This window comes from Equus przewalskii, chromosome 18, assembly GCF_037783145.1.
Source record: "Equus przewalskii isolate Varuska chromosome 18, EquPr2, whole genome shotgun sequence".
Taxonomy (NCBI): domain Eukaryota; kingdom Metazoa; phylum Chordata; class Mammalia; order Perissodactyla; family Equidae; genus Equus; species Equus przewalskii.
In genome coordinates, this window is record NC_091848.1 from 12,191,196 (window position 1) to 12,215,722 (window position 24,527).

Sequence of the window (24,527 nt, forward strand, 5' to 3'; positions counted from 1 at the left end):
CTACACCTAACAGAATTAGAAAAAGAAGAACAAAAAAAAGCCCGAAGTCAACAGAAGGAGGGAGATAATAAAAATTAGAGCAGAAATAAATGAAATTGAAACAAACAAAAAAAACAGTAGAAAGGATCAATGAAACAAAGAGCTGGTTCTTTGAGAAGATAAACAACATTGACAATCCTCAGCCAGACTCACTAAGAAAAAAAGAGAGAAGGCTCAAATAAATAAAATTAGAAATGAAAGAGGAGAAATTTTAATGGATACCACAGAAATACAAAGGATTATAAGAGAATACTGTGAAAAACTTTATGCTAACAAATTGGACAGTCTACAAGAAATGAATAAGCTCTTAGACTCCTACAACTTCCCAAAACTCAATTAAGAAGGAACAGAGAATCTGAATAGACTAATCACAAGTAAAGAGATTGAAAGAGTAATTGAAAACCTCCCCAAAAATAAAAATACAGGACCAAACGCCTTCTCTGTAGAGTTCTACCAAACCTTCAAAGAAGACAATACCTATCCTTCTCAAACTATTCCAAAAAGTTGAAGAAGACAGAACACTTCTTAACATATTTTAGGAGGCCAACATCACCCTGATCCCAAAGCCAGACAAGGACAACACAAAGAAGGAAAACAATAGGCCAATATCGCTGATGAACATGAATGCAAAAATCCTTGACAAAATATTGGCAAACAGAATACAGCAATACATTAAAAAGACTACACCCCATGGTCAAGGGTGATTTATACCAAGGATGCTGGGATGGTTCACATCCACCAATCAATCAATGTGATACACCACATGAACAAAATGAGGAATAAAAACCACATGATCATCTCAATAGATGCAGAGAAAGCATTTGACAAGATCCAACATCGATTTATGATAAAAACTCTCAATAAAGTGGGTATAAAAGGAAAGTACCTCAACATAATAAAGGCCATATATGACAAACCCACAGCCATCACCATACTCAATGGGGAAAAACTGAAAGCCATCCCTCTGAGAATAGGAAGAAGACAAGGGTGTCCACTCTCACCGCTCTTATTCAACATAGTACTGGAGGTTTCAGCCCAAGCAATTAGGCAATAAAAAGAAATAAAAGGAATCCAAATAGGCAGTGAAGAAGTAAAACTCTCCCTGTTTGCAGACAACATGATTTATACATAGACAACTGTAATGAATCCAACAGAAAACTATGAGAAATAATCAACAACTACAGCAAAATTGGGTACAAAATCAACTTACAAAAATCAGTTGCATTTCTATAATCACTAACCAACAGAAAGAGAACTCAAGAATACAATCCCATTTACAATTGCAATAAAAAGAATAAAATATCTAGGAATAAATTTAGCCAAGGAGGTGAAAGACCTATACAATGAAAACTATAAGACATTATTGAAAAAAATCGATGATTACATAAAGAAATGGAAAGATATTCTATGCACATGGACTGGAAGAATAAGCATAGTTAAAATGTTAAAACTACCTAAAGCTATCTACACATTCAATGCAATCCCAATCAGAATCCCAATAACATTCTTCATGGAAATAAAGAATCCTAAAATTTATGTGGGGCAACAAAAGACCTTGAAATAGCTAAAGCAATCCTGAGAAAAAAGAACAAAGCTGGAGGCATCACAATCCCTGACTTCAAAATATACTACAAAGCCATAGTAATCAAAACACCATGGTACTGGTACAAAAACAGGCACACAGATCAATGGAACAGAACTGAAAGCCCAGAAATAAAACCACACATCTACGGACAGCTAATCTTTGACAAAGGAGCTAAGAACATACAATGGAGAAAGGAAAGTCACTTCAATAAATGGTGTTGGGAAAACTGGACAGCCACATGCAAAAGAATGAAAGTAGACCGTTATCTTTGGCCATACACAAAAATTAACTCAAAATAGATCAAAGACTTGAAGGGAAGACCTGAAACCATAAAACTCCTAGAAGATAATATAGGCAGCACACTCTTTGACATGGGTCTTAGAAGGATCTTTTCAAATACCATGTCTACTGGGGCAAGGGAAACAAAAGAAAAAATAAACAAGTGGGACTTCATCAGACTAAAGAGCTTCTGCAAGGCGAAGGAAACCAGGAAGAAAATGGAAAGACAACCCACCAACTGGGAGAAAATATTTGCAAATCATATATCCAACAAGGGGTTAATCTCCAAAATATATAAAGAACTCACACAACTCAACAACGAAAAAACAAAGAACCCAATCAAAAGATGGGTCGAGGTTATGAACATTTTTCCAAAGAAGATATACAGATGGCCAGTAGGCACATGAAAAGATGTTCAACATCACTAATCATCAGGGAAATGCAAATCAAAACTACACTAAGATATCACCTTACACCCATTAGAATGGCTATAATCACCAAGACAAAAAATAACCAATGTTGGAGAGAATATGGAGAAAAGGGAACCCTCATACACTGCTGGTGGGAATGCAAACTGGTGCAACCACTATGGAAAACAGTATGGAGATTTCTCAAAAAATTAAAACAGAAATACCATATCATCTAGCTGTCCTACTACTGGGTATGTATCCAAAAAACTTGAAATCAGCCATTCAAAGAGACTTATGCAGCCCTATGTTCACTGCAGCGTTATTCACAATAGCCAAGATGTGGAAGCAACTCAAGTGCCCATCAACTCATGAATCGATAAAGAAGTGGTGTGTGGGGGCTGGCCCCGTGGCCGAGTGGTTAAGTTCGCGCACTGCGCAGCAGGCGGCCCAGTGTTTCGTTGGTTCGAATCCTGGGCGCGGACATGGCACTGCTCATCAGACCATGCTGAGGCAGCATCCCACATGCCACAACTAGAAGAACCCACAACGAAGAATACACAACTATGTACCGGGGGGCTTTGGGGAGAAAAAGGAAAAAATAAAAATCTTTAAAAAAAAAAAAAAAAAAGAGAAGTGGTGTGTGTGTGTATATATATATATATATATGTATATACAATGGAATACTACTCAGCCATAAAACAGAGAAAATCGTCACATTTGCAACAACATGGATGGACCTTGAGGGTATTATGTTAAGGGAAATAAGCCAGACAGAGAAAGGCAAACACCATATGATTTCACTCATATGTGGAAGATAAACACATGGACAAAGAGAACAGTTTAGTGGTTACCAGGGGAAAGGGGGTTGGGGGTGGGCACAAGGGGTGAAGGGGCACATTTATATGGTGACTTACAAATTTTGTACAACTGAAATTTCACAATGTTATAAACTATTATAACCTCAATTTAAAAAATTATGGCATAATTATACATCATATAAAAAAATGAGCGTCGTCGGTCCCTGTGGAAGAGAATTTGGCAATATCTAAAAAAGTATATGACCATTTGCTCTTTGACTTAGCAGTTTCATTCTGGTAATTATTCCAGAGGAAACAACTGCACAAATCATCTTTGCAGAAAGATGCTTAGGAACTATAGACCAGAGCAAATGATAAGGGGGTAGGTGCATATGGGTGGAGGGAATAAGGATGGAAATGGGACTTTTCTGAGTATCCCTTTCTGTATAGTTTTGACTTTGAACAATGTGAATATTTTACATATTCAATTACTTAAAATTAAATAAAAATGAAAACAAAGCACATCCTGTAATTGAATATACAAAGAGTAACTAATAATAAAAAATGGTATATCAAATTGATTACATAACCACAAAGAAAACTTTGTAACACGATGCTCAGATTCTGCACTCATAGTGGGATATAGTCTAGGGACAAAGAGTGAGAGAGAAATGTTGCACTTTATTTACATGGTGAGTTGTTGGCGATGGTATCAATGTGGTAACTTGGAAATTATTTGGTAGGCGTTTAGTTAGGACAAATAAATCAATATAGTATTGTAATTGGGGACCCCGTTCTTATTCTGGAAGAAGGGAGATAAAAATGTGGAATGACATAGGTGAGTTAGAATCCTGTGATGTTAGCTCTGAACTGGAGGTTATCAGTGTGAACTCTTGATCAAAAAAAAAATAATTTTTTTCCAGCCCTGCCCATTGTAGGTCTAGACGCAAGGACACTCCAGTAGCAATGTGCACACTTAGTGCCCAGGTTTTACTTTCTAAATACCATTTTTTACTAAAAGAAACTAGGGCTCCTTGAAAAAAATGACTCTGGGTCAGCAGAAGTACAAGGTGCCAGAAAGCAAACAAGTGCTTAGAGCCTGGGACACGTCACGAGGACACAGGGCCAGCCAGAAGGAACTCCAACAGGGTGAATTTGGGAAGATTTAGGCATTCAAAAGAATAACTATGGCAGTGGATTGTAATGTATGGAATAAAAAGAAATCCGTGAGTCTATAATATATTTCCAGGAAAAAAGAATTGCCAGCTTGTAAAAGCAATTCTACAATTTGTATAGAATTAGACAAATCACTGTTTTTTGTAGAATTAGAAAAATCACCATTTTGCAATTCCCATTATGGTCATTGATTCAGGCAAGGATGATAAATGGATGCTAAAACTTGTAGGTGAAACTTTGTTGTGGAACTGCATAGTCTCAAGGTATTACCCCAGAGGTTACTTATTGATTACAAAAATGAAAAGGTACCCCTACAGTAGGGAAATAGGGCAGACACCTCCTTAATCAAGTGATCTAACCTCACATGACCAGCCATGAGACAAAGTGACATAATGGGATGCATGATCTAGATAGCATTCTTTTGAAAAATGTGTATCTAATACTGAGAAACAATTAGACAAATCCAGATTGTGCAATATTCTACAAGACGATTGACCCACAGTCTTCAAAAATGTCAGTGTCATGAAGCATCAGAAAGAAAAAATGGGGAGCAAAATGGTGAGGTGAGCTGACCTGGGATTCTCTCCCCTCCAAAATACAACAAAGGATTGGAAAAACTGAATTTCAGAGAATAAATCTAATGCCAACATGTTAGAGACCTACAATACCAAGAAGGCGGAGATCATAAACCTTGCTCACGGCCTCGGAGGCGCTGGAAGGGGTAGGAGAGAATACTGCTCCCTCCCCTAGAGTCTGCAATGGCTGCTGCGTGGGTCGGGAAGGAGCGGGGGAGGGGCCGTGAGACCCGGGGATCATCCAGGACTCCTGACGCTGATTCAGTGGAGACCCGCTGACGGAGGGGAAAGCTTCCGTCCACGGGGACCTCATAAATCAAGGGCCTCGGGAGACCAAAGAACAGAACTGATCTGAATCCAGATCAGGGCGTGAGAAAAGTAGCCCCTCACTCCTGGCAAAGCCACTGGGCGCAGCCATCTTGCCCAAAGGCGGAGAGCTCATAACACGTGGCTCTCGACCCCCATCTAGTGGCGACAGGCTGTAACTGCAACCGAATTCCACCACCATGTGAAAAACACCACTCCTTTACCATCCAGCAATTTATAAAAGCCCCAGACCAGAAGGAAAACAATAAAAACATAGAATTAAGTCCTGAGGACTTCGAATTAGGTAAACTAAGTGATAATGAGTTCAGAGCAGCTATAATCAAAAAACTCAATGAGGTAGAGAGAAAGATAGAGAAACAAGCCGAGTTCTGGAGTTACTTCACAAAAGAGATTGAAATCATAAAGAAGAATCAGACAGAATTACTAGAGATGAAAAATACAATGGACCAGATAAAACAGAATATGGATTCCCTGAATGCCCGTGTAGACCCCATAGAAGAGCAAATTAACATAATTGAAGATAGGCTGAATGGCTCCAGACAGAGGAAGAAAGAGAACTAAGAATTAAAAATAAATGAGGAAAATCTCCGAGACATAGTGGATTCAATGAGGAGTAAGAACTTAAGGATCATAGGAATTCCCGAGAACGTGGAAAAGGAAAATGGAGCAGAAAGTGTGCTTAACGAAATTATTGAAGAGAACTTCCCAAATCTAGGGATTGACGGAGAAATGTGTGTAGAGGAAGCTTTCAGATCTCCTAGATTTGTCAATGTAAAAAGACCTACTGCAAGGCACATAGTAGTAAAATTGGCAAGAAGGAAAGATAAGGAAAGAATACTCAGGGAAATAAGAAAAAAGAAGAGAATAACCTATAAAGGAGCCCCTATCCGACTGTCAGCGGATTTCTCTACAGAAACCTTACAAGCTAGGAGAGAATGGAGTGACATATTCAAAGCTTTAAAACATAAAAATCTTCAGCCAAGAATACTCTATCCAGCAAGAATTTCCTTCAGATATGAGGGAGAAATTGAATCTTTTCCAGACAAACAAAAGTTAGGGGAATTTGTAACTAAAAGCCCTCCACTACAAGAAGTCCTCAAGAAGGCTCTCATACCTGAAAAAAAGAAAAAAGGGAAAAAGGGGTCACAATCCACAGACTAGGGAGACCGATGGATAGAACCAGAACAGGATAGCAAACATTCAACTATAGCATTAGGGTAAAGGTAAGGAAAGTACCAAAGCGAGGACGATCTTATCACTCTAATTACAAATTCATAACACGAGTTGGAGTAAGAAATGAAAATAATTATTTAGGAGGGGAAGAGCAAAGGGTCTAAATCAGTATTGGTCAACTGAGTAAGAGACCACCAGAGAATAGACTATATAATACACGAGATTCTAAATACAAACTTCAGGGTAGACACTAAAATAAAATACAGAACAGAGTCACAAATCATAAATAAGGAAAAATCCAAGAAACCCAGCATAAGAAATTGTAGTATTAAATGGGTAGGCTAAAGCACACAGGAAAAGAAATGCAGGAAAACAAGATAATGAGTGACAGATTGTCAGCATTAAGTCCACATGCATCAATAATCACTCTCAAGGTAAATGGATTGAACTCTCCAATAAAAAGACACAGAGTGGCAAAATGGATTAAAGAACAAGATCCAACAATTTGTTGCCTCCAAGAAACACACCTCAGCCCCAAGGACAAACACAGACTCAGGGTGAAGGGGTGGAGGACAATACTTCAAGCTAATAGCAAGGAAAAAAAGGCAGGTGTTGCAATTCGTATATCAGACAAAGTGGATTTCAAAATAAGATAGGTAAAGAGAGACACAGAGGGACAATATATAATGATCAAAGGGACACTTCATCAAGAAGAAATAACGCTTATAAATATCTATGCACCCAACACAGGAGCACCAGATTCATAAAGCAACTATTAACAGACCTAAAGGAAGATGTTAAAAACAACACAATAATAGTAGGGGACCTCAACACCCCACTCACATCAATGGACAGATCATCCAGACAGAAAATCAACAAGGTAATAGTGGAGCTAAATGAAAAACTAAAACAATTGGACTTAATAGACATATATAGATCACTTCACCCTAAAAGAGCTGAATACACATTCTTCTCAAGTGCACATGGAACATTCTCAAGGATAGACCATATGTTGGGAAACAAGGCAAGCCTCTACAAATTCAAAAAAAATTGAAATAATAACAAGCATCTTCTCAGATCATAGTGCTATAAGGCTAGAAATTAATTACAAGAAAAACGCTGAGAAAGGCACAAAGATGTGGAGACTAAACAACACACTACTGAACAAGCAATGGATCATTGAAGAAATTAAAGAAGAAATCAAAAAATACCTGGAAACAAATGAAAATGATAGCATGCCATACCAACTTATATGGGACACAGCAAAAGCTGTATTAAGAGGAAAATTCATTGCAATACAGGCACATCTTAACAAGCAAGAAAAATCCCAAATAAGCAATCTTAAACTACACCTAACTGAACTAGAGAAAAAAGAACAAATGAAGCCCAAAGTCAGCAGAAGGAGAGAAATAATAAAAATCTGAGCAGAAATAAATACTATTGAAACCAAAAAGGCAGTAGAAAGGATCAATGAAACAAAGAGTTGGTTTTTTGAGAAGATAAATAAAATTGACAAACCACTAGCCAGACTTACAAAGAAAAAAAGGGAGAAAGCTCAAATAAACAAAATCAGAAATGAAAGAGGAGAAATAACAACAGACTCTGCAGAAATACAACGGATTATAAGAGAATACTACAAAAAACTATATACCAACAGAATGGATAACCTAGAGGAAATGGATAAATTCTTGGACTCCTACAATCTCCCAAAGCTCACTCAAGAAGAGGCAGACAATTTGAACAGACCAATCACAAGGAAAGAGATTGAAACAGCAATCAAAAACATCCCAAAGAATAAAACCCCAGGACCAGATGGCTTTCCTGGGGAATTCTACCAAACTTTCAGAGAGGATTTAATACCTATCCTTTTCAAGCTATTCCAAAAAATTAGGGAAGATGGAACACTTCCTAACACATTCTATGAGGCCAACATCACGCTGATACCAAAACCTGACAAGGACACCACGAAAAAAGAGAACTACATTGATGAACATAGATGCAAAAATTCTAAACAAAATTTTGGCAACCAGAATTCAGCAATTCATCAAAAGAATCATACATCATGATCAGGTGGGATTCATACCAGGGACACAGGGATGGTTCAACATCCGCAAATCAATCAACGTGATACACCACATCAACAAACTGAGGAATAAAAACCACATGATCATCTCAATAGATGCAGAGAAGGCATTTGACAAGATCCAACAGCCATTTATGATAAAAACTCTGAACAAAATGGGCACAGAAGGAAACTACCTCAACATAATAAAGGCCATATATGACAAACCCATACCCAACATCATACTCAATGGGCCAAAACTGAACGCCATCCCCCTGAAAACAGGAACAAGACAAGGATGCCCTCTATCACCACTCTTATTTAACATAGTACTGGAGGTCCTGGCCAGAGCAATCAGGTAAGAAAAAGGAATAAAAGGAATCCAAATAGGGAGGAGAAGAAGTGAAACTCTCGCTGTTTGCAGATGACTTGATCTTATATATAGAAAACCCCAAAGAATGGATTGGAAAACTCTTAGAAGTAATCAACAACTACAGCAAAGTTGCAGGGTACAAAATCAATTTGCATAAATCAGCATTTCTATACTGCAATAACGAACTAACAGAAAAAGAACTCAAGAACACAATACCATTCACAATCGCAACAAAAAGAATAAAATACCTTGGGGTAAATTTAACTAAGGAAGTGAAGGACCTATATAATGAAAATTACAAGGCCTTTCTGAGAGAATTGGATGATAACATAAGGAGATGGAAAGACATTCCATGTACATGGATTGGAAGAATAAACATAGTTAAAATGTCCGTTCTACCTAAAGCAATCTACAGATTCAACGCCATCCCAATCAGAATCCCAATGACATTCTTTACAGAATTAGAACAAAGAATCCTAAAATTCATATGGGGCAACCAAAGACCCCGAATTTCTAAAGCAATCCTGAGAAAAAAGAACAAAACGGGAGGCATCACAATCCCTGACTTCAAAGCATACTACAAAACTACAGTAATCAAAACAGCATGGTACTGGTACAAAAACAGGTGCACAGACCAGTGGAACAGAATTGAAAGCCCAGAAATAAAACCACACATCTATGGACAGCTTATCTTTGACAAAGGAGCTGAGGGCATACAATGGAGAAAAGAAAGTCTTTTCAACAAATGGTGCTGGAAAAACTGGAAAGCCACATGTAAAAGAATGAAAATTGACCATTCTTTTTCACCATTCACCAAAATAAACTCAAAATGGATCAAAGACCTAAAGGTGAGACCTGAAACCGGGCTGGAAGAAAACGTAGGCAGTACACTCTTTGACATCAGCATTAAAAGGATCTTTTCATACACCATGCCTTCTCAGAGAAGGGAAACAATAGAAAGAATAAACAAATGGGACTTCATCAGATTACAGAGCTTCTTCAAGGCAAATGAAAACAGGATTGAAACAAAAAAACAACCCACTAACTTGGAAAAAATATTTGCAAGTCATATATCTGACAAAGGCTTAATATCCATAATATATAAAGAACTCTCACAACTCAAGAACAAAAAATCAAACAACCCAATCAAAAAATGGGCTGGAGACATGAACAGACATTTCTCCAAAGAAGATATATGAATGGCCAATAGGCACATGAAAAGATGCTCATCATCGCTGATCATCAGGGAAATGCAAATCAAAACTACACTAAGATATCACCTTACACCCATTAGAATGACAAAAATATCTAAAACTAATAGTAACAAATGTTAGAGAGGTTGTGGAGAAAAAGGAACCCTCATACACTGCTGGTGGGAATGCAAATTGGTGCAGCTACTATGGAAAACAGTATGGAGATTCCTTAAAAAACTAAAAATAGAACTACCATACGATCCAGCCATCCCACTACTGGGTATTTATCCAAAGAGCTTGAAGTCAGCAATCCCAAAAGTCCTATGTACCCCAATGTTCATTGCAGCATTACTTACAATAGCCAAGACGTGGAAGCAACCTAAGTGCCCATCAACAGACGAATGGATAAAGAAGATGTGGTACGTATATACAATGGAATACTACTCAGCTGCAAAACAGAACAAAATCAGTCCATTTGCAATAACATGGATGGACCTTGAGGGAATTATGTTAAGTGAAATAAGCCAGCTAGAGAAGGATAATCTGTGTATGACTCCACTCATATGAGGAATTTAAAATTATGGACTGAGAACAGTTTAGTGGCTACCAGGGGAAAGGTGGGGTGGGGGGTGGGCACAAAGGGTGAAGTGGTGCACCTACAACACGAATGACAAACATTAATGTACAACTAAAATTTCACAAGATTGTAACCTATCATTAACTGAATTAAAAAAAAAAAGAAAGAAAAAATGGCAGGGAAGTATTCTAAATTAAGAGAGACGAAAATGACATGACAACTAAATGCAATGTGTTATCCTTGATTGGATCTTGGATTTTTTTACAAAGCTGTAAAGGACAATATTGGGACAGTTGGGGAAATTTGAATATGAACTGTGTACTAGATCTTATCATTATGTTACTATTTAATTTCATGGGTAAAATAGTAGTAGTATAGTTATTTAGGAAAATGGCTACCCAATCGTAAAATCAAAAATCATTGTAGGAAAAGTGGGAAAATATAGGGACAAAATGAAGTCTTATAGGACCACACTACCTAGGATAACCATTGCTAAGCTTTGGTATATTTCCATCCAGTCTACATATATTTAAACAAAATTGAATTATACCAATCATGGTTTATATTCCTTCTTTTTGTTCCATGTTATATGATTGACAATTCTCCATTTCATTGAATAGTCCTCAAAGACATTTTAAATGGTTATATAACATCTCTGTATATTTTCTTTTTTATTTATTTATTTATTTTTTAGTTATTGTATGAGTCTTATTACCATATTTTATCCACTCTAACACCCCATCAATTGTAAAACATCATTATTTGATGTACCACCAAAAAGAAAAATATCCTGCCAAATTATGATGCAGTTTTTTTACTTAGAATTATCTATACTTATTGAAAGAGCTCCTTTAGACTTATTTAGTCAGTTTTTTTTCATCATATCTTTTTTGTATATGCATAATTAGGAAGATTTAAGCAAAATAAATTGGTGATGGTATTCCTAACACTTCTTCACATTAAATGTCCAGCTTTTCTAAATTACATTTCAATTTAGTCTTCAGTGTCTATGTTTTCCCCCATGGTACCATCCTCTGTGCCGTCAAATGCTTTGTATAGTACAGCATTTAGGAGTGCTCCACTCCCTTTGAATTTTACACTTTAAATGGCTGAATTGTATGACATGTGAATTATATTCCAAAAAGGTGTTTTTAAAAAAAAAAAAAAAGTGTAAAAGTGTTCCTTTATTACATCTGAGATTTTCTTCCAAGCTGCAAATTCTGATGCTTCCTGATCTCACCAGAAAGTGCCAGTAGAGATTTTCAAACAGCAACCAGCACTCCTCAAATGGTCTTTAAATTGTAGTTGACCAGAACACGGAGTGATCGCGTCTGCCCAGTCATGGCGCCAGGAATAGCCACTGAGGTCACTCCTGCATAGGCAGTGACAGTTACCACATAGCCACTGCCTGCTAACAGTGACCTGTAACACCTAAAGTAGGTGAAATACAGTCTTTTGTTTAAAAATGAAATTTCTTTGTTTTTCTTTTTAAATAAATTTTAATTTTTACCCAAGTAACAAAGGTACATTATTCAAAGGACTATCCAGTTGGGTCACAAGGCTTATTCCAGGAGGAAAAAGAAAAAATCCATTTTTCTGCCTGTTCTCCACAGGCAACTTCACCTCCTATAACTGATGGTATTTACCTTCGTACCTCCCGTAACATGCTCATATTACGGTTTTCACTTTAAGCATTACCTGTTGACTTCCAAAGGGAAGATGATTATTTAGGCTTCTTCCGCCTTGCTGACAAGCCCCACTTCCACTGTCACTATAACCATGGACACTTCCCCGACCCCATGCTGTCAATGTAACTATGATATTAATTGTGGTTATATCCGTATTCAGTGTTAACATTATTCTAACTGCAAAAACTCTCCACAGCTAACCAGGGTCATATATTACAATTTCATTTCCTTTCCTGAACAACTTTTTTGTTTTCCTTTGAGTGGACTTTTTTCTTCTTTGTTTCTTTATACTTATCATTAATTCAACCACAGACTCTTCCCTATTCTGTAAATCTCTTTAAGTACATTCAAAGGTATTTGGAATTTCCATCTTGTGGAAATTTCTCCCGTGGCCATATGGCCTGCTCTCGCTCAGATTGTGTGCTCTACCTGTGGTGTGGAGATAATCTCCTTCCACCCAAGGATCCTCCTTCCTCTCTTCTAACGCATCCCCCATTTCCTGGATCCCAGTCTTTCTCTTTCTTAGTTTACTCCCTCATTGTGACGGAGTATGCCTTCCATTGGCTTCCTAAGATCTTCATGTGATGCAAACATTTTTGAGACCTCACATGCCTAAAAATGGCTTTGTTTTATATCTACGCTTAATTGACCATTTAGCTTGTGTAGAATTCTACATTGGATATTAATTTTTTCATTAAAGACTTAAAAGCTTTTTAAAGTAAACGGAATACTTAAATCATTTGTATAGTTGAGAGTTGTACCAATTTGTAGATAACTTATTTAGTTTTTCCTTTTTCAGTGTATTTAACTTTTCAAATACTTAATACAATCAGGTGGTTAGAAGAATTTTCATCTTCTTCTCCCCAAAGCCCTGCCAGTACTTAGTTGTATATTCTAGTTGTAGGTCCTTCTAGTTGTGCTATGTGGGACACCACCTCAGCATGGCCTGATGAGCAGTGCTAGGTCTGCGCCCAGGATCCAAACCAGTGAAACCCTGGGCTGCCGAAGCAGAGTGCACAAACTTAGCCACTCGCCAAAGGGGCTGGCCCCCCCAGGAGAATTTTACTACTAGGAAAAATGTATATATTGAAGTCTCCATCCCATCCATAGCCCCATCTGCCAAGTTGCTACCCTTGTCACCATTGTTTCTAACTTCTTAAGCGTCCTTCCAGGATTTCTTTATCCATATATGGAACTTATTTAACTATGTATTCTTTTTCCTCACCCCTTTTACACAAAGGGTGGTGTATTCTATGTACTGTTCTGTATCTTGTTATTTCCTTAGCAGTGTATCCTGGAGATCTGTCACTTTTAAAAGATAGCTACACAGTATTGCATTGGATAGATGTGTCATAATTCATTTAAAGGTTTCCTTATTGGTGGACATTTGGGTCGTTTCCAATCTTTTGTTATTATAAACAGTGCTTCCATGAATAATCTTATAAACAATTTTTCATGCATGCAAGTAAATCTATAGGATTACTTAGGAGGGACTTGTTGGCTGAAAGGACATATATGTCTGTAATTTTGGTAGACATTGCCAGATGGCTCATCACAGGAGTTAAACCATTTACACCGCTGCAGCCTCACAGATGTACTCTGCTCGTGAATTGTGGGAGTTTCCCTAGCTTTTAAGAGGCAAACATAGTTTAGATTTCTCTTTTTCTTTTTATAGGTGATGTCGACCATCTTTTCATATGTTTAAAGCCCATTTATCCTTTTTTTGTCAATTGTCTCTTCACAGCCTTTGCTCATTTTTTAATTTCACTATTGGGCTTTTGATCTTTTTCCTGTCTGATTTCCAAGAGTTCTTTACAAATTCGGGAGATTAGTGTTTTGTAATGTTTTTTCCCAGTTTGTTGTTTTCTTTTGATTTTGCCTATGGCTTTTATGCCAGAAAGTGTTGTTTTTTATTCGGTTGAATTTATCACTCTCTTAAGGTCAAAGTTATCCCTGGCTTCCACTGTTGCTGAAGAGCCTGACCCCATCCTGACTCTTTTTTCTTTATTTTTTTATTGAAAAATAAAATACAGAAACAGAAAGCCATTCACAAAAATGTATAGCTTAATGAATCATAAGGTGATCATAAGGTGAACACCATTTAACTACCCCTCAGGTAAGGAAATAGAACTCTGTACCATAAGCCCCTTCCTTGTGACCGCTCCCAATGCCATCCCTCGCCCCCAAATAACTTGACTCATAGAGTAACCACTTTCTTGCTTTTTTTTTTTTTTTTTGAGGAAGATTAGCCCTGAGCTAACTACTGCCAATCCTCCTCTTTTTGCTGAGGAAGACTGGCCCTGAGCTAACATCCGTGCCCATCTTCCTCTATTTTATATGTGGGATGCTACCACAGCATGGCTTTTGCTAAGCAGTGCCACATCTGCACCCAGGATCCGAACCAGCGAACCCTGGGCTGCTGAGAAGCAGAACATGTGAACTTAACTGCTGCGCCACCAGGCTGGCGCCCCACTTTCTTGCATTTCTAAAAAGTAGTTTCATCACCCAAATGTTTATCCCTGGAGACTTTAATTTAGTCTTACCCTTTAAAAAGTAATTATTTGAGATGTCTTTTAAGTCTCTTTTTTACTCTATAGATGATTTCTCCATTCCTTTTCCCCTTGTTCTTTGGTTGAAGAACTGGACCATGTGACCTTTAGAGTGTTCCACAGTGTGACTTTCGCTGACTGCACACTCGTGGCACAGCTCAGGATGTCCCTCTGGCTGCTGTATCTCTTTCCTGTTTTAAAAACAGCTTTATTGAAGTCCAGTTGAGACATAGTAAACTGCATGTATTTAATGTGTACAATTGGATATTTTTGCCTTATGTCTACACCCATGAAAAGACCACCACCATCAGGATAGTGAACCTGTCACCCCAGAAGTTCCCTGTGCCCCTTTGTAACTTCTCCCTCCTGCCCCTCCCTATCTCCTCAGCAGCTAATGATCTGCTTTGTGTCATTATAGGTAAGTGTGTATTTTTTAAGATTTTTATATAAATGGAATCACGCAGCGTGCATTCCTCTTTTTGCCGGGCCTCTTCCACTCGGCATAACTGTTCTGAGATTCCTCTGTGTTGCTGCCTGTATATTGATAGTTCCTTCCTTTCTTTTGCTGAGTAGCATTCCATTGCATGGACGATAGCACTGTTTTGTTTGTCCACTCACTTGTTGATAGAAATCTAGATTGTTCCCAGTTGTGTGTCCTCTGTATTTCTTGCAAACTGGCAGCTGGATCTAGAGATTTGATCAGACTCAGGTTTGGTCTGCAGGGGGCATGAAATGTCTGGTTTCTCTGCTGTTGTGATGATGATAGCAGTAGGTGCTTGATGTCTTTCTACATTTGTTAAATTCACGGGTGGAAGGTGGAGGGAGGAGAGCTGGTTGCAGAGTGGTGGAATTCTAAGTCTACAGTTTATTTTTTATTTATAAATCAGAACACTCTTTGAAGAGATACTTCCTCTTATCTACTACTTGGTTACCCAGTGGTACGTCTTATATAAGGCAGGGTAAATGCTTTATTCTTTCCCTTAACTTACAGGATATCCATTCCATCTCTAAATTCTTTATATAAAACCTGTTGTTGGTGGTTTTTCTCTTAGGAAACTGGTAGTCTCTTCCGTTATCACTGTTTTGAAATTTCTGACGATGTGCTGTAACGTACGTCTGTTTTCTTCCCAGGTGGGCATTCATGGACTCTTTCACTCTTAAAAAACCATCAGAAATTTCTAGAAAATGTTACAGCCTTTTATTCGATTTCTTCCCCTCCAGTGTGTTCTTGCTTTCTGTGACTCCCATTATTCAGATTTTGCACCTGCTGGATTGGTTCTCTAATTTTCTTATCCTTTTCTCTATCTTCTTGTTCTGTTTTCTGGTACGTTTCCTGAACTTTATTTTCTAACTCTTCTGTTCAGCTTATCATTTCTGCCATCATATTTTCATTTTCCAAGAGTGCTTTCTTGTTTTCTGTTGTTGGTGTTGGGAGTAGCCTCCTCTTCTTGTTTCATGGATGCAGTATTTTCTGCCTGAAAACAATGAATTTCTAAATAAAGTTTTCTTCTACCATTGTCTCTTTCTTCCAAGTTGTCTTTTTTTCTCCTTGTGGGTTTGACTTTTCATAAGAGAGATTTCCTTTGAATGTCTGGGGACCTTTGGATGTCTAGTCATACTTAGGAGAAGGGCTTCATCTAGGATGTTTCCTTAGGGAAGACTCAATGTCAATATCTTTAGATATTTCTTGACTGATCCCCAGAGAAGGAGTTTTGGATGTTTGTTTTGTGATAATAGTATTCCTGAAATCCAAATGGGGAAAAGAAGGCTGGAGAGGTGTCATCTTTTAATGTATGTATTTTTACTCAGTCTCCGTTTTCAGCATGGGACCACTCCATCCTCATCTCTTCCCACGGTTACCCTCTTCAGAGGGGAAAACCTCGTTCTTGTTCCTTGGTTGGGGAGAGACAGTCACCTGCTGCACTGAGTCAGGGAAGGGATCTGAGGTCTGTTTGTTTCATTTACAGTGAATCCTCCTGTTTTTAGCCCTGTCTTTACATCCCTTTCCAAAGTTACCTGGGCCAACAATTCCTGAGCCTTTTGAGGGTCCTGAGGTAGAAGCTAGCTTGCCATTGTGCTTTCTCCATGGCTGGCTTTCCTGAGCCTATTCTTAGCATATATGAGTCACCTGAGGATTTTATTAAAAATGAAATTGATTCAGCAGGTCCAAGTTGGAGCCTGAGAGCCTGCCTTTATTTACAGCAGGCTTCTGGGTACTGCTTGTGCTCCTGCTCCTCAGACCACACTTTGTGCGGCAAAGTGCTAAGTCATTTACCACTCATTTTCCAGCCTCTGGATTTTTTGTTTTTGCCAGTGTCCACTATTGCATTTTGTCCTTGGAGGTTTGTGCCTTTAAAAAACAATGAAAAATTTCAAACATACATACAACTAGACAGAATTACCATTAACCATGGGCGATCCTTCCCCATCTACACTCCATCAACTCCCCACCAAACACAGATGGTGTGTTATTTTGAAGCAAATTCCAGAGAAGATGCCTCATCTGTAAATATTTCAGTGTGTATTTTTTTAATGATAATTTAAAAAAGCAACCATATGTATTAGTTTGCTGGGGCTGCCATGACAAAATTCCACAGGCTGTCTTAAACAACAGAAATCTATTTTCTCATAATTCTAGAGGCTAGAAGTCAGAGGGCAAGGTCTCGACAGGCTTGGTTTCTCCTGAGGCCTCTCTCCTTGGCTTGCAGGCAGCCACCTTCCAGCTGCATCCTCGCATGGTCTTTCCTCTGCATGCGCCCATCCCCAGCGTCTGTGTGTCTTAATCTCCTCTTCTTATAAGGAGACCAGTCAGATTGGATTAGGGCCCATCCATACGACCTCACTGAATCTTAATGACCTCTTTAAAGGCCCCATGTCCAAAGAGAGTCACATTCTAAGGTACTGGGGGTCAGGGCTTCAATGTAGAAATTTGGGGGAACACAACAAAATACCATTATCATGCCAAAAATTAATAATTCCTTAATATCCTCAAATTTCCAGTCAGTGTTCAAATTTCCAATTGTCTTATAAATATAAATCTGTTTCAGTGAGTTCAGATAAGTTCTACACAGTGCACTTAGTTGATATATCTAAGTCTTTTGTGTCATTGATACAATTTATTGAAGAAACAAGTTGTTTGCCTTGTAGAGTTTACTACCATCTGGATTTTGCTTTTTGCATCTAGTGGAGGTATATTTAACATGTTCTTTTGTCCTCTCTTTTTTGTAAATAAGCAGTTGAATCTACAGTCTCGATCAGCTTCTAAGTTTCGGGCGAGTCTGCTTCCTAGGCAGTGGTGCATCCTTCCATCTCTCCCTTTGGATGTTAGTAGCTGGTGATGATCACTAGCTGCCTCCATTAGTGCATCAGGGGTTGCAAAATGGTGATTTTCAATTTGTATTATTCCTTACTCACTTATTAGTTAGATTACTTCTATAAAGGTAAACACCTCCTCACTTAGTATTTCGTCACCAAGTGCTATAGTTAGTACAGAAAAATGCTTGATTCTTTCGCTGTATTTACCAGTTTAAAAACATAGTGACTTGGTTCCCTAGTGTCCTCAAATGTGACAAATTAGGTTTGCTTGTTCATTTTAGAATCAGGTACAAACTCAATTTGCTGTTCTTTTAGTGGTGTTATGAGAGGGAGTAGAGGTAATTACATTTATTCAAAAAGCCATCTTTCATTAGAAGTTGTATCATGATTTATGTAGCCAATTTCCTACTGTTGGATATTTAAATTAATTCCAGGTTTTTGCTTTATGTCCAATACTGTGAAATGAACATCTGTAAAAATAAATGAATAAAACACACTCATTTTCAGTGTACAGTTTGAATTTTGAAAAATGTACACACTTGTTGGCCAACCCACCCCAATCTAAATATAGAACATTTCCACCTCTACAGAAAGTTCCCTGGTGCCTCTTCGCCCAACCTGGTCCGATGGTCTGTCTGGCCTTACAGATTCGTTTTGCTGTTCTGGAATTCCATATAAGTGGAATCACACAGTCTGTACTCTCAGGTCAGGTTTTTTCATTCAGCATGTTTGGAGGTTCATCCCTCTGTAGCAGGTATCAGTACCTCATTCCTTTTTATTGCTGAGAACTATTCCAGTGTATGGATATACTACAATTTGTTTATCCATCCTCCTACTCATGAATATCTGGAGTTTTCCAGTTTGGAGCCATGATGAATAAAGCTGCTACACACATTTGTGTACGTGTGTTTTCTTTTTGTGGACAGGTGTTTTCATTTCTCTTGGGTAAATACCAAGGAGTAGGATTACTGGATGAAATGGTAATTGAATGTTTAACATTGTAAGAAACTGCCAAATTGTTTAAGCAATGCCTGAGAGGTCTCGTATTGTCAGTCTTTTAAATTTTAGTTATTCTAGTGGGTGTGCAGTGGCATCTCATGTACTTTTCATTTTCATTTCCCCAATGTATCTATTTAAATCTTTTGCCCATTTTTCCAGTGGGCTAATTGTTTTACTGAGTTGTAAGAGTCCTTTTATATTCCAGATCCAAGTCTTTGGTCAGATATTTATTGTGAATATTTTCTCTCAGTCTGTAGCTTACCTTTTCCTTCTCTTAACTATGCTTCCAAAGAGAAGTGTTTGTTTTTTAACAGTCTAATTTATCAATTTGTATATGTGCATGAGTACATGTGCATGTCCTAAGAAAGCTATGCCCCCTATAGTGGGTTGACTAGCGTCCCCCCAAAATTCATGTCCATCCAGAATGTGTCCTTATTTGGAAATAGGTTTTTGCAGATGTAATTAAGGTAAGGTCATACGGAATTAGGGTGGGCTCTAAATCCTGTGACCATCGTTCTTATAAAAAGACGAGAGGACACACACAGGGGAGAAGACCATGTAAAGATGGAGGCAGAGATTGGTGTTACGCTGCCACAAGCCAAGGAATGCCAGGAGCCAGGCGCAGCTGGAAGAGGAAGGAAGGATTCTCCTCTAGAGCCTTCAAAGGAAGTGTGGCTCTGCCGACACCTGGATCTCAGACTCCTGGCCTGTAACGCTGTGAGAATCACCTTGTGTTGTTTTGAGCCTCCCAGTGGTAATCTGTTATGGCAGTCCTAGGAGACGTACACCCACCCAGGATCACAAAGATTTTCCCGTTTGCCTCTAGAAATTTCAGTTTCACTTCTACATTTAGTCTTATGATCCATTTTATTTTTGTGTGTAGTGTGATGTAAGGATTAATTTTTCCCATATGGATATCCAGTTTCCAGTGCCATTTTTAAACAAGACTATCCTTTCCCCCGTTGAATTACCCTGCACTTTTGTTGGAAATCAATTGACCATAAACGTGTGGATCCGTGTCTGGATCCTCTTCTGTTCCCTAGCTTTACAGAACTATCCTTATGCTGATCTCACCCTCTTCATTTCTGTACCTTTATCAGGTAGTGTAAGTCCTCCAACTTCATTGCTCTTAAAAATCATTTTGGGTCTGCTGGGTCCTCTACATTTCCATGTAAATTGTAGAATCAGCTTGCCAATTTCTACAAAAAACTTGCCAAGTCTTCCAGTCCACAGTATGCCTTCATTGATTTAGATCTTTCTTTCTGCAATATTTAAAATTTCCAGAATACTGTGCTTGCATGTGCTTTGTCAAATTTATACCTAAATGTTTCATATTTTTGATGCTATTGTAAATGTTTTAATTTCATTTTCCAATTGTTTATTACTAGTATGTACAAACATTTCTTAAAGGTAACCTTGCTAAATTCACTTGTTACTTTTATTAGCTTTTGTTGTAGATTCCTTAGATTTTCTAAGTACATGATCATGTCACCCATGATTAAGGACAGTTTTACTTTTCTTTCTAGTTTACATGCCTTTTATTTCTTGTTAGTGCCTTATTGCACTGGCTAGGTCTTACAATAAAATTTTCAGTAGGAGTGGAGGGTGGACATCCTTATGTTATTCCTGGTCTTAGGGTGAAAACAGCCACTCTTTCATCACTGAGCATGAGGTCAGATGTAGGTTTTTCATTGATGCTTTTTATCTAGTTGGAAAGTTCCCTTCTGTTGTCTGTGAGAGTTTTTATCATGTTGGATTTTGTTAAATGCTTTTTCTAGTCTATTCAGATGATCATATAGCTTTTCTCCTTTATTCTGTTAACATGATGAATTACATTGATTGATTTTCTGATGTTATTGGCTGTGATCTATTAGGATATGTTACTTTTTATATATTGATGGATTTAATTTGATAGTATTTTATTAAGGATTTTTGACTCTATGTTCTTTAAGGATGTTGACTTATAATGTAGTTTTCTTAAAATGTCTGTGGTTTTGGTATCAGGTAATTCTGGTCTTGTAAAATGAGTTGGGAGGTGATTTTCTCCTCTTGTGTTCTCTTTAAGTTTGGTCCTTCTTCCTTAAACGTTTGGTAGAATTCATCAATGAAAACATCTGAGCCTAGAGTTTTCTTTGTAGGAAGGTTTCTCAAGTGCAAAATCAGTTTCTTTATTAGGGATCTTTTTAAATGAGTTTTGGTAGTTTCCAGAGATTTGTCTCTTTGGTCACAGTTGTCTCACTTAATGGAATAAAGTTATTCATAATAGTCCTTTATTATCCTTTTAATGTTTATAGGATTTGTAGTGAGTTACTCTTTCCTAATTTGGAAAGAAGTTCTTTCTTAGTTTGGCTGGAGATTTATCGATTTTATTGTTTTTTTCAAAGAACTAGCTTTTTGGTTCATTAGTTTTTCTGTTGTTTAAAAAATTTCATTGTTTTCTGCTATTTTATCCTTCCTTTAGCTTACTTTGGGTTTGATTCACCCTTCTTTTTCTTAAGGTATTAACTTAGGTCACTGAATCAAGACTTCCTTTCCAACATAGGCAAATATAAGAAAATCAGAACAAAACAGTGCAAAAGCAATTAATGTATTGGTATTAAAATTGAATTTTGATTTTACCAATTTTCTGACACTTGCATTGTTGCTTTTCAAAGTTCTTTTTTCTAGTACAGCTTTTTAAAAATTCTGACAATATAAATAATACATGCTAAATGTTAAAAAAAAATTTCAAAGGGTAGAGAGATTATAAAGTATAAAGAATTACATTAGTCAGGATAGGCCATAACAAATAATCACAAAATCCTTGCAGTTTAATACAACAAGCCTTTACTTCTTGCTCACACTTTACATCCATTGTCAATCCTCAGCGGCTTTGCTCCACACAGTCCCAAGGACCCAAGGACCCAGGTGCACGGGGCTCCACCATCACGAGCTGTACTATCTCGAACACACGGCCTTGTCATTGCCTGCGGCAGGGAGGGGAGAGGACTGAGGGGCTCCCATCTGCAGTTAAACACTTTGGCCTCACAGCCTGTTGGCCAGAATTAGCCACGTGGGCCCTCATAATTGTAAGCGTCAGGGAACTAAACTCTTCCCATGGGCCTAGAAGCAGGGATGAGTGAGCATACAAGTCTGTACCCCAGGAAAAGGGTGAAAGTCACCTGTCCTCCTCGTCCAAGATAACCCCTACTTCCTGTCCTCTCCTGGCCCCAGTGACCTTCCTCAGGGCCAGCCTTACGTCTGGGTTGGTGATTACTCCTGTGGTCTGACCCATCAGTGATTCGTATTTCACTGTGTTCTACTTTTGCAACCCTTAACTGATTTTATCAGTGTATAAATGAGACCTGGGAAAGAGAAAATCAAGATCCCTTGCTAGTTGCCTTAACAACATGTAAATTTCAGATATCTTTTTAAAACTTTGCTTGAGAATGTCTCTGAAAGATACACGATTAACTGGGAAGAGTGGTTTTATTTAGGGACAGAAATGGACTGGAGAGTGGTGAGTGGGGGTGAGGGGTGCTGGAAGAGTGGGTAGGAGGGGTAATTTTCACTATATACACTTCTGTAACTTGTTTTATACCATGTAAATTATATTACGTACTTTTAAAAATAAGTTAAATAAAAATCTTTGTTTTCTATATTTCCTTACTCTATATTGAATCTAATTATATGTAAATAAATGAAAACACGTTTCCTTAAATGTTGTTGTAGTTGAATGACACTGTATTTTTTCACTGAATTTTGACACATCAAGCAAGGACCACATTTTGAAAAGTGTATTTACCTCTTGGAGGAATAAAATTCCATTATCCAAACAGCTCAGTTAGTTATGGTCCTTTGGGTACCAATAATCAACAGTCACTCTTACTTGGATGTTACCTTTCGGGAACGCTCTGATCCCTTCTACATTGCACTTGAGAGCTGAGCCGTAACTGACTTACTGAACATGAGCTTTGAAACCAGATCTGAGATTGAACTTCAGCTCCAACACACGTCAGTTGTGCAGCCTCAGGAAATGTGCTTATTAACCTCTGAGCCTGTTTCCTCATGGCAAAAAAGAATATATACCTTTCACGATTGTTGTAAGGATTAGCTAAAAGGTATGTGAAACCCTAGACAAGGCTCAATACATTTTTTCACCCCCAGGTTTTCTCCACGTGTGAGGCTCAGCAAATCCCGCTATAGTGTGAATTCCATTTTCTGTACGATAGTAGACCAGAATGTTAACTGTGCCCATCTTCTTCCCATCCTACTCTTTAATGCACATGGTTTTGTTAAACTTTTGATATTTCATAGCACAACTATTTGATTATAATAATACTATGAAGTTATTTACCTTTTTTTACTCTCAAGCTCATGAATACAGAGGACTTTCCAAAGGCTACATGATGTGTGATGTCGCAGCTGATTAAATGCAGATAAGTCAGGCATCTGCTGTTGGGCCAGACACTAAAGCAATTTGTGAAATGGGAAACAATGCCACTCTGCTGACTAAATTTTTTTGTTTGGGAAAATATGCTAATTTTTCATTTAAAAAAATGTTACTTATTGCTAACATGCAACAGTGTCAAAAGGTCCTTAAATCAAACAGTTTGAGAACTGCTAGTTTAGACTCTGAAGCCTGTGAGTGAACTGTGTGATGTAGGCAAGGTTTCTTTCACTAGATGCCGTGTTACATGCACCGCATCACAGGGTCTGTGGTGGACTTTCGATCTAAGTACCCCCTTTCCTCCTTTTGCTGGAAAGAATAGCAGCAGTCAGTTACTGGCTCCCATCCCACAGAAAGTTACAGTTTTTCTAAGCAGAGATCTGGAGTCCCTTACACTGAACTCCAGTTATTAATGGCTATTGATGGTTATTTTTGTTTTCTATCTTTCACACAGCACTTATTCACACGGCATTCTGGTATGCCAGGAACCGAAAGTAAGATTACTGAAGGCAGTAAAACTGAAATATAATAGGAAGATCATCAGCCAAGAAAGCCCGACTAGAGAAAGCAGAGTAAGTATGGTGGTTGTTAAGAACTAGCAGGGTTATCAATAGAAAAGCTGAGACCGGTCCATGATAAGAAGTCGTGGTTTGCTTCCCTCAGGCCCTGCTCATACTTCTCAACTGGTCAGATCATACAGCAAGCAGAGAGGCCTTGAAAAGGACTTCCACACTAACTTTTTAAGTTGTATATGAAGCATATGAGTTGACTGATAAGTAGTTTAAAAAAATCATTCAGGAGAAGAACCATATCTTGTAAATCTCTGAATCTCTGTAGTTAATGTGAACATTTTTCAAGGGAAAATTTGGGACAGGTAGCCCATCAAAGGATTTCTGTCTTGTTCTGGGACGTTTAAAGAACAAATACTGGAATTTTGAATGCTTTCAGTGGGCTGTGGGGGAAGTGGGATATAAAGTTGGT

At 38.0% G+C, this 24,527-nt stretch overlaps 1 protein-coding gene across 11 annotated transcripts in view; it reads left to right on the forward strand.

Moving 5' to 3' along the window:
- GPR160 (G protein-coupled receptor 160) overlaps positions 1 to 24,527 on the forward strand; it is a 49,094-nt gene that overhangs the window by 19,699 nt on the left and 4,868 nt on the right. For all 11 annotated transcript variants that reach the window (XR_011529319.1, XR_011529320.1, XM_070583094.1 and 8 more), the window contains one exon: positions 24,001 to 24,118. The gene's annotated coding sequence lies outside the window, so the exon portion shown is untranslated. The remainder of the gene's footprint in view (positions 1 to 24,000; positions 24,119 to 24,527) is intronic.